Source organism: Balaenoptera musculus, chromosome 14 (assembly GCF_009873245.2).
Source record: "Balaenoptera musculus isolate JJ_BM4_2016_0621 chromosome 14, mBalMus1.pri.v3, whole genome shotgun sequence".
In the NCBI taxonomy this organism is placed as follows: Eukaryota; Metazoa; Chordata; class Mammalia; order Artiodactyla; family Balaenopteridae; genus Balaenoptera; species Balaenoptera musculus.
Genome location: NC_045798.1, coordinates 25414908 through 25426864, shown reverse-complemented (window position 1 = coordinate 25426864; position 11957 = coordinate 25414908). Strand labels below are relative to the sequence as shown.

Here is an 11957-nt window from a genome sequence, read left to right as displayed (position 1 = left end):
GGGTCAAAACTTGTCCAGAAGTTTTCTCATCAAAGAGAAGGGCATCAAACATCCTCTTGATTTAGTGTGTATCACCATCGTGCTCTTGAAAACTCACCCATGTCCTGCTCCATGACTGAGCATTTGGAACCTGAAGTAAGAACGGAAGCCGGGAGTGGTCCATGTGTGGACCTAAGGTGACCTTTGGTCAGGTTCTCATGCACAAACACACACATCCGCCTACAATTACCTGGACTGGATTGTTTAAACTGCAAGCTCAAGATTACTATATTCAGAGGAATATTTGATATCACAGCTCAGGCTAATGCATAGGATGTGACTTCTGAGGAAGTGGAGAGCCAGATTCAGGTCATTCTCATTAAAAAGAAAAAAGCCTTTCTTAGAAAAATGTAAAACTGATTATAAATGCAGCTCTATGCTTAATAGAGAAAAAGAGAGAGATAACAGGATAACAGTACAGAAGGAAAGGAAGAATGGCTGTCCCCATAATAATGCGGGAGGGTAGATATTATAACAGAGGCTATTTCAGGAGAGTAAAAACACTCTTATTCCCACACTGCACCTTAGGAGCAGCTGTAATCCCAATGAAAGTAGATCTTAGAAATGAAGTCGGTAAATATTTTCTACACTATACCTGATCTTTGACAATATAGTTAGAAAGACCAATGATTCTGGTCAAATGTAAAATGTTGTGATAAAGATAAAAGATTCTTCAGATTGAGACAGGATACACTTAGAAAATATGGAGCCTAATTGGCTGGGTTAAAATAAATCAGATTGGGACTTCCTTAGCGGGACAGTGGTTAAGAATAAGCCTGCCAATGCAGGGGACACGGGTTCGAGCCCTGGGCTGGGAAGATCCCACATGCCGCAGAGCAGCTAAGCCCGTGTGCCACAACTACTGAGCCTGCACTCCAGAGCCCGAGAGCCACAACTACTGAGCCCGCTCACCTAGAGCCTGTGCTCTGCAGCAAGAGAAGCTACCGCAGTGAGAAGCCCACACACAGCAACGAAGAGTAGCCCCCGCTCGCCGCAACTAGAGAAAGCCACCACACAGCAACAAACACCCAACACAGCCAAAAATAAATAAATTTTTAAAATAAATAAATTTATAAAAAATAAAATAAAATAAAATAAATCAGATTTATCAGGAAGATGATTTGGATAAGCAAAGTGTACACAGGACCGGTATGGAGTTAGTCATATAGCAGGGGCCTTCCAAAGTTAGAGGACCTTAATGAAATCAACCCGACTGACACGTGACTCCAACTTCATGAGAGCCAGGAGCCAGGACCACAAGAAAGAGCTGCTCTCCAGTCCTAGATGCCTGAACACACAGCTATCAAATGTTCCTCTTCACTTGTTACTGTGGGGATGATGTGTCCTGAGCAATCCAACCCATGTACTTTGTTTTTCATCTAAACTATTGAATTCGGGACATACCTTGCTGTCCAGTGGTTAAGAATTAGACCTTCCATTGCAGGGGGTAGAGGTTCCATCCCTAGTCAGGGAACTAATATCCCACATGCCACGTGGCATGGCCAAAAAAAAAAAGAAAACAAAAAAACAAACAAAAACAAATTAAAAACAAACTATTCAATTCACATAATTTAATTTCAATAATGGTTGCGTTAGAAAACTGTTCAAGAAAAAATAACATTGAACCCACAACACTTGTGCAGTTTTTCAATTAATTCTCACAGGTCTTAGATATGCTGGGATTCCACCTGGAAACTGCACTGGCTCCTCATGGAAACACGTGACCTTGACATCACTGAGGAATACGGGACATGCCCTCCAGCCCACCTTCCATTCTGGAGCCACCTTTCAAAGAGCCCATCGTACCGGGGAGACCACCATCCTGCAGGGCTGTCCCCGGACAGGGTTCACCGATGCCAGGAAAGGGACAACTCTGAGACCCAGAGTCTGTCCCCAACCCTCCCTGGCTCAGCTCACTCAGATGCAGGTCAAAGAGGAGGGACAACAAACAGGAAAACCACACAGTGTCATTTGTCTTCATCCCTCTTCAGGGTCCTCAGATCTCCTCTCAGCTGCCAATGCTTCTACCACAGATGCAGATGAGCAACCAGCAGAGTCACAGCAACAGGGAGTCTGTGAACTCAGGGCAGGTTTTGGTCTCACTTCTCCATGAACTTGGACCACTGTGCACAGTGTAACCACTTCCAGCTGAGCCACAGTAATAATCGGCCTCGTCCTCAGCCTGGAGCCCAGAGATGGTCAGGGAGGCCGTGTTCCCAGACTTGGACCCAGAGAAGCGATCAGGGATCCCTGAGGGCCGTTTATTGACATTATAAATCAGGGTTTTGGGGGCCATGCCTGGGAGCTGTTGGTACCAGCCGACAGCATTATATTTCCCTATGTCACTGCTGGTTCCAGCACAGGTGATGGTGACTGTCTGTCCCGGATTCCCAGACACTGAGGGAGGCTGAGTCAGGCCAGACTGGGCCCAGGAGCCTGGAAAGAGGAGAAACACACTCTGGTCAGTTCCGTGGGGGCCCAGGTCACCCTGAGGACAAAGACACAAAGGATCAGCCAGATGTCCCCGGGGTCCCTTCCCTGGAGGCCTCACCTGTGCCCTGAGTGAGGAGGGTGACAAGGAGCAGAGCCCAGGCCATGGTGGAGACACGCCAGTCGCTGCCTTCTGAGCCCCAGCCCTGGGCCTGCTCCCCCAGACCTCTCTTATCCCCTAACCCCTCAGAGGAGGGAGGGGCCTCCATGCAAATCAGCTTCCTGCACCTGCCCCTCCTCACTCTCTCCTCACCCCTCTGACCTGGCTCTGCAGGTGTCCATGGACAGCAGGGCTCATCTGAGAGGATGGAAACTCTGTGACACGTTGTCCTTAGTCAGGACACTGACCATTACAGGGCCCAGGAAATGGGGCCATCCTGGGATGTCCCTGTCATCCACTATTTGAGTCAAAACGTCGTTGGCTAATAATCCCGATAATCACTCTTTGGGTTTTGCGGGTGGAAGGTGAGGACAGGGGCCCGAGGGGCTGGGGTGACTTAGAGAATCCATCCCGACTCCTCCCGACACCACAGGGGAGCTGGGGGTGTGCATCCCCCTCCCCAACCTGTCCCCCCAGCAGGATGGGCCCCCTGACCCCCCTGTCCCTTGCCTCTGCAGGGCTCTGAGGAGGAGCCCTGGGACCTTTGTTGGCCTTCCTAGTAAAGGTTTTATGAAGCAGAACAGACTGGGGACACTGCACCCCACACTCTCCCTTAGGGGGTTAAGGAGGCCGCAGCTGGGGGCTTCATACAGGTCAGGAAACCACAGCAGAACCTCCCCAAACCCAGGCCCTCGCTGCCCCCTGGTGGCCTCAGATGGTGACGACGGAACCCCAGGGAGGCAGCTGAGTGGGGCTGACCCCCCAGCTCTGATCCCCCCACTTCCTCCTTCTCCTCCCAGCTCAGCACCAGCCACCCAGTCCCTCCTCATCCCCTCCATGGGCTCATCCTTTGTCCTGCAGCCCCATCAGGACAGAATTGTCACCTTCCTCCCCAGGTGACTCAGAAGGGCCCTTGAAGGGTCTCTAATCTTGTCTCAGCATGACCTTGTCTCAGTGACAGTGACCTTGAGGAGATCTCAGCTCAGGGCAGGGGAACCTCACACGATAAATGACTCCACCCCCATAGGTACACGGATGAGAAATATGGGCCCATGAGATGAATCTGAATTCTCAAAACGCTTTGAAAAAGAATAATGTAAGAAGGATTTTAGTTCCGTCAGGATGGAGGGAGACCTAATGGAAAATGAAGGAAGATGCCAGGGTGTGCAGGGCTGGGAGGAGGGACTGGGTCAGAGTCGGCCTCAGGGCCCAGCCGCAGGGACCTCTCCTCAGGCAGGTCTGTCTGCCACGTGGTGCAAGTGAGGATTCTCCTCTGTCCCCTGTGCTCAGCGGGAGGTCCTCACCCCAGAGCTGGCGCCTCCCTGAGGTCAGGCACCTGTGTCCAGATGCTAGGCCCATTGTGTCTTCTAGACAGAGGATCAGGGCTGCCTGGTCTTTCCCAAGATTGTCACTTTCAGTATCTGAAATGTGTAGTTCCTGATTACGAGGAAAGTTGACAATTGGTGTAATTGTCCTTTGCATCCCAGGGTTTATGCTCCTGCCTCTGGGCACAGGGCCCCGGGGGTGATGCAGAAGGAGCTCCAGGTCCCCACAGAACAGATTCCTGCTTCTTTCCTGGGTACTGTGGAGGGGACCCAGGAGTGATGGTGCTGGGTGTGTGTGTTTGTGTGTGTGTGTCTGTCTGTCTGTCTGTCTGTGTTTGCGTGGGGCTGTGTGTGTGTTTCTTCGCAGAGACAGAGCACATCCTGCGATAGAACATAACCTGGACCTGATGGGAGATGTTGGGTTTCCTTTGGATCCAGGGCCTGAACTCAGGCGCGGGAATACACATAGGATTTGTGCACATCAGAGTTACCCCACAGCCTGAGACTAATGTCCTTAGATAGACCTGCCCACAAGACTCGCCCTTGGTTTGTGTCTTGTGATTAGATTTCAGGAAGGTTTAGGCTATTCCCCAAGAAGAATGGCCCCCTGAGTCTCCACTTTCCCGCAACCTTATGGTTTACTCTGAATCCCTGACCTACTCCCCAGCGGGAATCTGGAATTTCAGTAGATGCCAGGCACAGGATGCCTAGGAGACCAGCCTCCAGTAAGAGTCTTGTGGGTCTGATGAGGCTCCCTGGGGCACAATTCTTCACACAGGTTGTCACCATTTAACTCTGGTGATGAAGCCCGACCCTGGGAAAGGTCTCCTGGAAGTTTATCCTCGTTTCCTCAGATTTCATCTCATCCACCAAGCCCTTTGCTGATTTTGCTTGGTCTCCCTTCACTGAAGGAAATCACAGCCACCAGGACACCTCTCTACTGAGTCTTGTGGGTCTTCTTTTTTTTTTTTTTTTTTTGTGGGTCTTCTTAATGACAAAAGTCGTTGCCTGTGGTCTTGGGGACACTCGACACAGGATGATCTGAGAAAACAAGCAGCAAACCCAGGGTCTAGGGTTTCCCTCCATCTCCTGCCGTCTGCACGCGGGGGGTAAAAGTCATCATGGGAATCAGGGTCTGCACTAAACTTCACCCCTCCCTGGACAGCCCAGGACCACCCAGAGAAGCAGTAAGTCATGAGCACTGGAAACTTCCCACACCTCCCCACCACCCTTGGAACAAGCTCCAGTGAGAGAATTATCAGGTCCACACTTGGAACTCCTGCTCTCCAGACTTTCAGTGTAAGCTCCTGTCTACACCCCTGCTGGTTTCTCTCTGTGGCTCCTTGATCCGAAGGCAGGGACCCCAGTTGCAGCCATACTCGCTCCCCCCCACCCAGAAGCTCGTCTGGAGCCTCTGCCTCGTGGATCTTAAGAGCTGCCAGAGCTCCCACAAGACCTCAGGCTGCCACCCAGCCTCCATGAGGAGGGATCCCACATAGCAGGAGGGAGTCCTCTGCCAGTCAGCACATGTTTTGTCCTCATTAAGGAGAAAATGCACAAATAGTCCAGATCTTCTTTCTTCATAACACAGGCTAATGCCCACTGCTTCCTTCTTGGTTTATCCTTTAAATATGCCATACGTTTGCAGTGGGAAAATAACCAAAGCAAACCACCTGCAGGAAAGCTATTGTTTACCCACTTTTGATGGTGAATCCTTAGTAGATTTCCCATGAGTCGTATTCTGCCTTGCACATATTACAACAGCAAAGAGTAAGGAGATTTTTTAAAAATTTAATTGAATTTTCAGAGATTCTTCATCTCTGCTCCAGAAAACGTAACCCATCGGATATCCCTTGACCCTTCATTCACTGTGAACCCTTAGGAAATTTCCTCTCTGTCCACCCCGCCCCCAAACCTGAGCAAGGGCTCCTGTTCCCACTTCCGGGATATGGATACAAAACAAGACACACCTTCAGTCCAGAGCAGGGTCCCACATGCTGTCTGGAATAATGTTTGGGCATCACATTGGACGGGGCACAAAATGGCAAGAGATGCTCTTGACTTGAGTCTGTTGCTTTGTGTCCCGAGATTTTCATTTCATTGAGATTCCGAGAATCAAAATATCATCTATGATAGAAAGTACCTTTTTTCTTAGTCAAACATATGTTTCCAAATCCACCTAAAATATTGGGTCAAAACTTCTCCAGAAGTTTTCTCATCAAACAGAAGGGAATCAATGACCCTCTAGATTCAGTGTGTATCCCATCGTGCTCTTTTGAAAACTCATCCACATCCTGCTCTGTGATGGAGCTGTTAGGACCTGCAGTGAGGACGGGAGAGGGGAGGGGTCTGTGTGTGGACACAAGGTGACCTTTGCTCCGATTCTCAGGCACAAACACACATATCTGCCTACAAGTACCCACACTGGATTGTTTAAACTGCAAGCTCAGGGTTACTATATTCAGGGGAATATTTGATACCACAGCTCAGTCTACTTTGTAGAATGTGACTTCTGAACATGTGGAGAGCCATATTCAGGTCATTCTCTTTAAAAGAAAAAGTCTTACTTTGAAAAATGTAAGACTGATTATAAATGCAGCTATATGTTTAATAGAAAAAAAGAAGAAAGAAATAACAGGATAACAGGACAGATGCGAAGGAGCAACGGCTGTTTCCATAATAATGGTGGAGGGTAGAAATCATAACAGAGGCTATTTCAGGAGAGTAAAAACACTCTGATTCCTGCATTGCACACTTATTAGCAGCTATAATCCCAATGAAAGTAGAACTTAGAAATAAAGTTGGTCAATATTTTCTACACTCTACTTGAGCTCTGATAATATAGATAGAAAGATGAATGATTCTGGTCATTTGTAAAATGCTGTCATAAAGACAAATGAATACACAGATTGAGACTAACATAGACTTGGAAAATAAGGGGCCTAACTGGTGGGGTTAAAAAAAAATCAGGTTTATCAGGAAGATGAATTAGACAAGAAAAGCGTGCCCAGAACCGGCATAGAGTGAGCCATATACGACGGGTCTTCCGAAGTCAGAGGACCGATTGACATGTGAAAACAGCCCGATTGACACGTGACTCCAACTTCATGAGAGCCAGGAGCCAGGACCACAAGAAAGAGCTGCTCTCCAGTCCTGGATGCCTGAACACACAGTTATCAAATGTTCCACTTCACTTGTTACTGTGGGGATGATGTGTCCTGAGGAATCCAACCAATGTACTGTTTCATCTAAACTATTGAATTTGGGATATCCCTGGCGGTCCAGGGGTTGAGACTTAGCACTTACATTGCAGGGGGTGAAGTTTCGATCCCTGGTCAGGGAACATAGATCCCACAAGGTGCGTGGCATGGCCACAGAAAACACAACAAAAACCAAAACAAAACATAAAAAAAAAATTTTTTTTAACTATTGAATTCACATAATTAAAATTTTAGTAATGTTTCCATTTGAAAACTGTCTTTCAGGTTCAAGAAAAATTTAATATTGAAGCCATGACACTCACGCCTGTTTTTCAATGAATTCTCACAGGTGTTAGATATGCTGGGATTCCACCTGGAAGCTGCATTGGCTCTTCATGGAAACATGTGACCTTGACATCACTGAGGAACGGAGGACATACCCTCCAACCCACCCTCCATACTGGAGCCACGTTGCAAAGAGCCCATCGTATTGGGAGACTGTCTTCCTGTAGAGCTGTCCACGGACAGGGTTCACCGATGCCAGGACAGGGACAATTCTGAGACCCAGAGTGTGTCCCCAGCCCTCCCTGGTTCAGCCCACTCAGATGCAGGTCAGAGAGTAGGGACAACAAACAGGACAATCACACATGTCCTATGTCCTCATCCCTCTGCAGGGTCCTCAGATCACCTCTCAGCTGCCGATGCTTCTACCACAGATGCAGATGAGCAACCAGCAGAGTCACAGCAACGGGGAGCCTGTGAGCTCAGGGCAGGATTTGGTCTCACTTCCCAATGAACTTGGACCACTGTGCAAAGTGCTACTACTTGTACCTGAGCTACAGTAATAATCAGCCTCGTCCTCAGCCTGGAGCCCAGAGATGGTCAGGGAGGCCGTGTTCCCAGACTTGGACCCAGAGAAGCGATCAGGAATCCCTGAGGGTCGTTTATTGACCTCATAAATCAAGGTTTTGGGGGCCATGCCCGGGTGCTGTTGGTACCAGTCAACCTGATTATAACCCCCGATGTCACTGCTGGTTCCAGCACAGGTGATGGTGACTGTCCCGGATTCCCGGACACTGAGGGAGGCTGAGTCAGGGCAGACTGGGCCCAGGACCCTGCAAAGAGGAGAAACACACTCTGGTCAGTTCCGTGTGGGGCCCAGGTCACCCTGAGGACAAAGACACAAAGGATCAGCCAGATGTCCCCGGGGTCCCTTCCCTGGAGGCCTCACCTGTGCCCTGAGTGAGGAGGGTGACAAGGAGCAGAGCCCAGGCCATGGTGGAGACGTCCCAGACGCTGCCTTCTGAGCCCCCAGCCCTAGGCCTGCTCCCCCAGACCTCTCTTATCCCCTAACCCCTCAGAGGAGGGAGGGGCCTCCATGCAAATCTGCTTCCTGCACCTGCCCCTCCTCACCCCCTCTGCTCACCCCTTCTGACACGGTTTGTTCTAGATTCTTCTGCATCCCTGGACAGCAGAGATTACTGGAGAATTAACTCCTTCACATGGTGTGTGAGGACAGACAGAGTCTATGACATGATGTGGGAAAGGAATCCAGCCCGGGATTTCCTGTCTCTCCTGGTGTGAGAGTCATCATGCTTCCTGGGGGAGGAATCCCAGAAGGTCCCCTCTGTGCTCTTGGGACAATGGAGAGGCCCTGAGCCCAGGCGGCTGAAAGATCCAACTGCCCCGCTTTCTGAGAGTTAAAGGCAAAGCTGGGTACCAGTATCCCTTCAACTACTTCTGTTTTAAAAATATTTATTGAAGGGAATTCCCTGGAGGTCCAGTGGTTAAGGCTCTGCGCTTCCACTGCAGGCGGTGTGGGTTTGATCAACGGTCGGGGGACTAAGGTGCTGCACGTCACGTGGCGCAACTAAAGAATTTTTAAAAATTAAAAAAAAGAGAAAAAAGAAACAAAACACATTCTATTGAAGTATAGTTGAATTACAATGTTGTGTGAATCTCTGTTGTACAGCAAAGTGACTCACTTATTCACTTATATATACATTCTGTTTCTTATTCGTTTCCATTATGGTTTATCACAGGATATTGAAAACAGTTCCCTGCACTATACCGTAAGACCTTGTTGTCTATCCATCCTATATATAGTAGTTTGTATCTGCTGGTCCCAAACTCCCAACCCATCCCTCCCCCACCCCCAACTCCCCCTCATCCTCCTCAGTTGGGAGGATCCTCGGATTCTGCTCCAGCCTCTGTCTCCGAAGTGCTCTGAGTCTGAGGCCCAAGCCTGAGCCCTGGGCCATTTATTAGCACTTTTGAAGATGATTTCTTGGGGCACACATGCTTTGGGACATAAGAGGGGTTACGCAGGAAGAAGCTCTTGAAACTTCATACAGGACAATATAAGCCACAGGTACCTTCCCCAAATCCTGGCCCTTGCTGCCCCCTAGTGGCTGCAGATGGTACCAACCGAGGCCCTGGAACCTGAGGGACAGAAAACAACCCAGTTCCCAGGCGGGCCACTGTGCAGCTCATTGCAGGACGTGTCCGAGGAGCAGGTCCAAGTCTGTGTAAATGAACTGACATGGAAAGCACAGTTCACACAAAGCTGGGTGGAATCAACCACCTGTACTCAACCGGGCAGAGAATCTGATTAAACCAAAATGCCAACATAGGATTTGAAGACCCATAGTTTCACCACAAAATACTGGCCACACCAGGATAGACTGAAATCACTGGGCATATGGAAAACCAGAACTTCTCAACTGTATGGAAGGGAAAGTTAACAGAGCGTGTCTCACAGATCTGCTGGAATTATGTCACAAAGATGTTCAACCAGTTTGTTAAAAATGATGCAAGAAATAAGGACAGAACCTCCTGAAGTCAATAGAGAGATAGAAAGTCTCAGCCAATATATGGGAGAAAAATCTAAAAAAGAGTGATATATGTATATGTATAACTGATTCAATTTGCTGTACAGCAGAAACTAACACAACAGTGTAAATCTACTATATTCCAATAAAAAATTTTTAAAAAAGAAAGTCTCAGCTAAACAATGGAAGGTGGAAAAAAACACAGTGAATCTACTACAGAGAAAATTACAGCAGATGGGATTAATGACAGACAGAGCATTGGATAACGAAAGATTTCTGACTTGAAGTCATGCAATGGAAACAGTCCCTTGTTCAACGTAAGGGGGAAATATGAATTTAAAAGAATGAAGTACTATCCACAAATTGTGGGACTTCAATTGACCTAATACACAAATATTTGGAGTTCCCAAAGGAGAGGAGACAGAGAGACACAGGGAAACCCTCACATCCAGAATCTTGACAAGGCCCAGGGTGTAGAAATGTGAAGGCAACCGCATCAAGTTTCATTATAACGAAATCTTGAGGTGTGGACAATTTTTGAGACCCCTCTTCAGGTTGATTGACTATTGGTATGTTAGGAAAATGTCAGCTAAAGAAGTAGTTCTGGGACTTCCCTGGTGGTCCAGTGGTTAAGACGTCATGCTTCCAATGCAGGGGGCATGGTTTCCATCCCTGGCCGGGGAACTAAGATCCCACATGCCACTTGGTGGGGTAAAAAAAAGAAAACAAAAACCAGTTCCCTGGGGATTCTACCACAATGTTTCCTCCTCTCTCTCCCTCTCCCCAGCCTCACAACACAAACGCCTGTCCCAGAGTTCTTCACTCTGGTCATTATGGGTGATGAGGAACGAATGCACAACTATGATTGTTTCTTTCAAACCCAAGTCAAACAATACTGATAGTTAGAGGCATATTTCAGAGTTCAGGAAGACTCCAAAGAACATAGGAGTACAGAAAAACAGAAATATGGAAGCCAAGATGCATGTCGACAAGGGTTAGCCGACTTCCTCCTGAGAAAGGCCAGTCCCAGGTCTGCAGTGGTGCTAAGTAGACCTGTCATTCCGTAGATCGTGATCGGTGGTGAGTATGGTCGTGATGAGCTGAGATAACTTAACAATTATAATGAGTGTGAGTCCTTACAGAAGCAGGTAGATCCCCAGATTCTCTCTCCTTTTAGTCGTGAGGCTGGTAGACCACTGCCCACTAATCCCACTGACAGATTTGTTCTAGGGAGAGGGTGAACCACATGTCCTGAATAAGGGGGCATGGCAGAGCTGACTCTGTGGGGATCAGGAGGAGAAGCCTGTGTGCCTCCAGAGTTTTGTAGCCTCTGCCCACCTCTCTGGAATGGCCATCTCCCATGGAGGCCTTTCTCCAATGGGCAACCGGCAGAAATATTCACCTACAAGGAAGCTGACATCATCCAGGTGCTGACATACCTGACACCATCCTATAAGGTTGGATGCCTGTCGCCCAGGTTCTGATTTGTACCTTATGTCTGGACTAGGCTTGTCTTGACATGGTCCATTTTCTAGGGTCCTGATCAGCCAGGAACAATCTCTCTCGCTTCCTCCCAGTGAAGTGATCTCAGACAGCTCCTGGAGTCCATGTCCCGCTGAGTAGCAGGATATGTGGGGCAGCTGATCCCCTGACAATATTCCCCCTAGAGATCCAGGACCCGCCCACATCCCACAGGGCCAGACGCCTGACTCTAGGGTTCCTTGTCTTTCCTCTGGGACCCTGTCTGCCGTCTTCAGGACGGGCTCCAGGAAACCCAGGGAAGCTCCGCCCAGGACCAAGCTGAGCCTCTGTTAGGGTCCATGTCTCTTGGGGCCTCACCTGTAGACACACTACCCTTTCCTCACTCAGCGGGTTGGAAGCTTGTACCCACTGTTTCAAACTATGTTGTTTGGGGGATGCATACCTAGGAAGACTGGGGCAGGAATGTAAAGAAAGGCCATGGAATGATTAA

The 11957-nt window shown here is 48.7% G+C and overlaps 1 pseudogene; it reads right to left on the bottom strand.

Moving 5' to 3' along the window:
* Nucleotides 1-2095: 2095 nt before the first annotated feature.
* On the bottom strand, nt 2096-8461 carry LOC118880075 (annotated as a pseudogene).
* Between the last annotated feature and the right edge of the window lie 3496 nt (nt 8462-11957).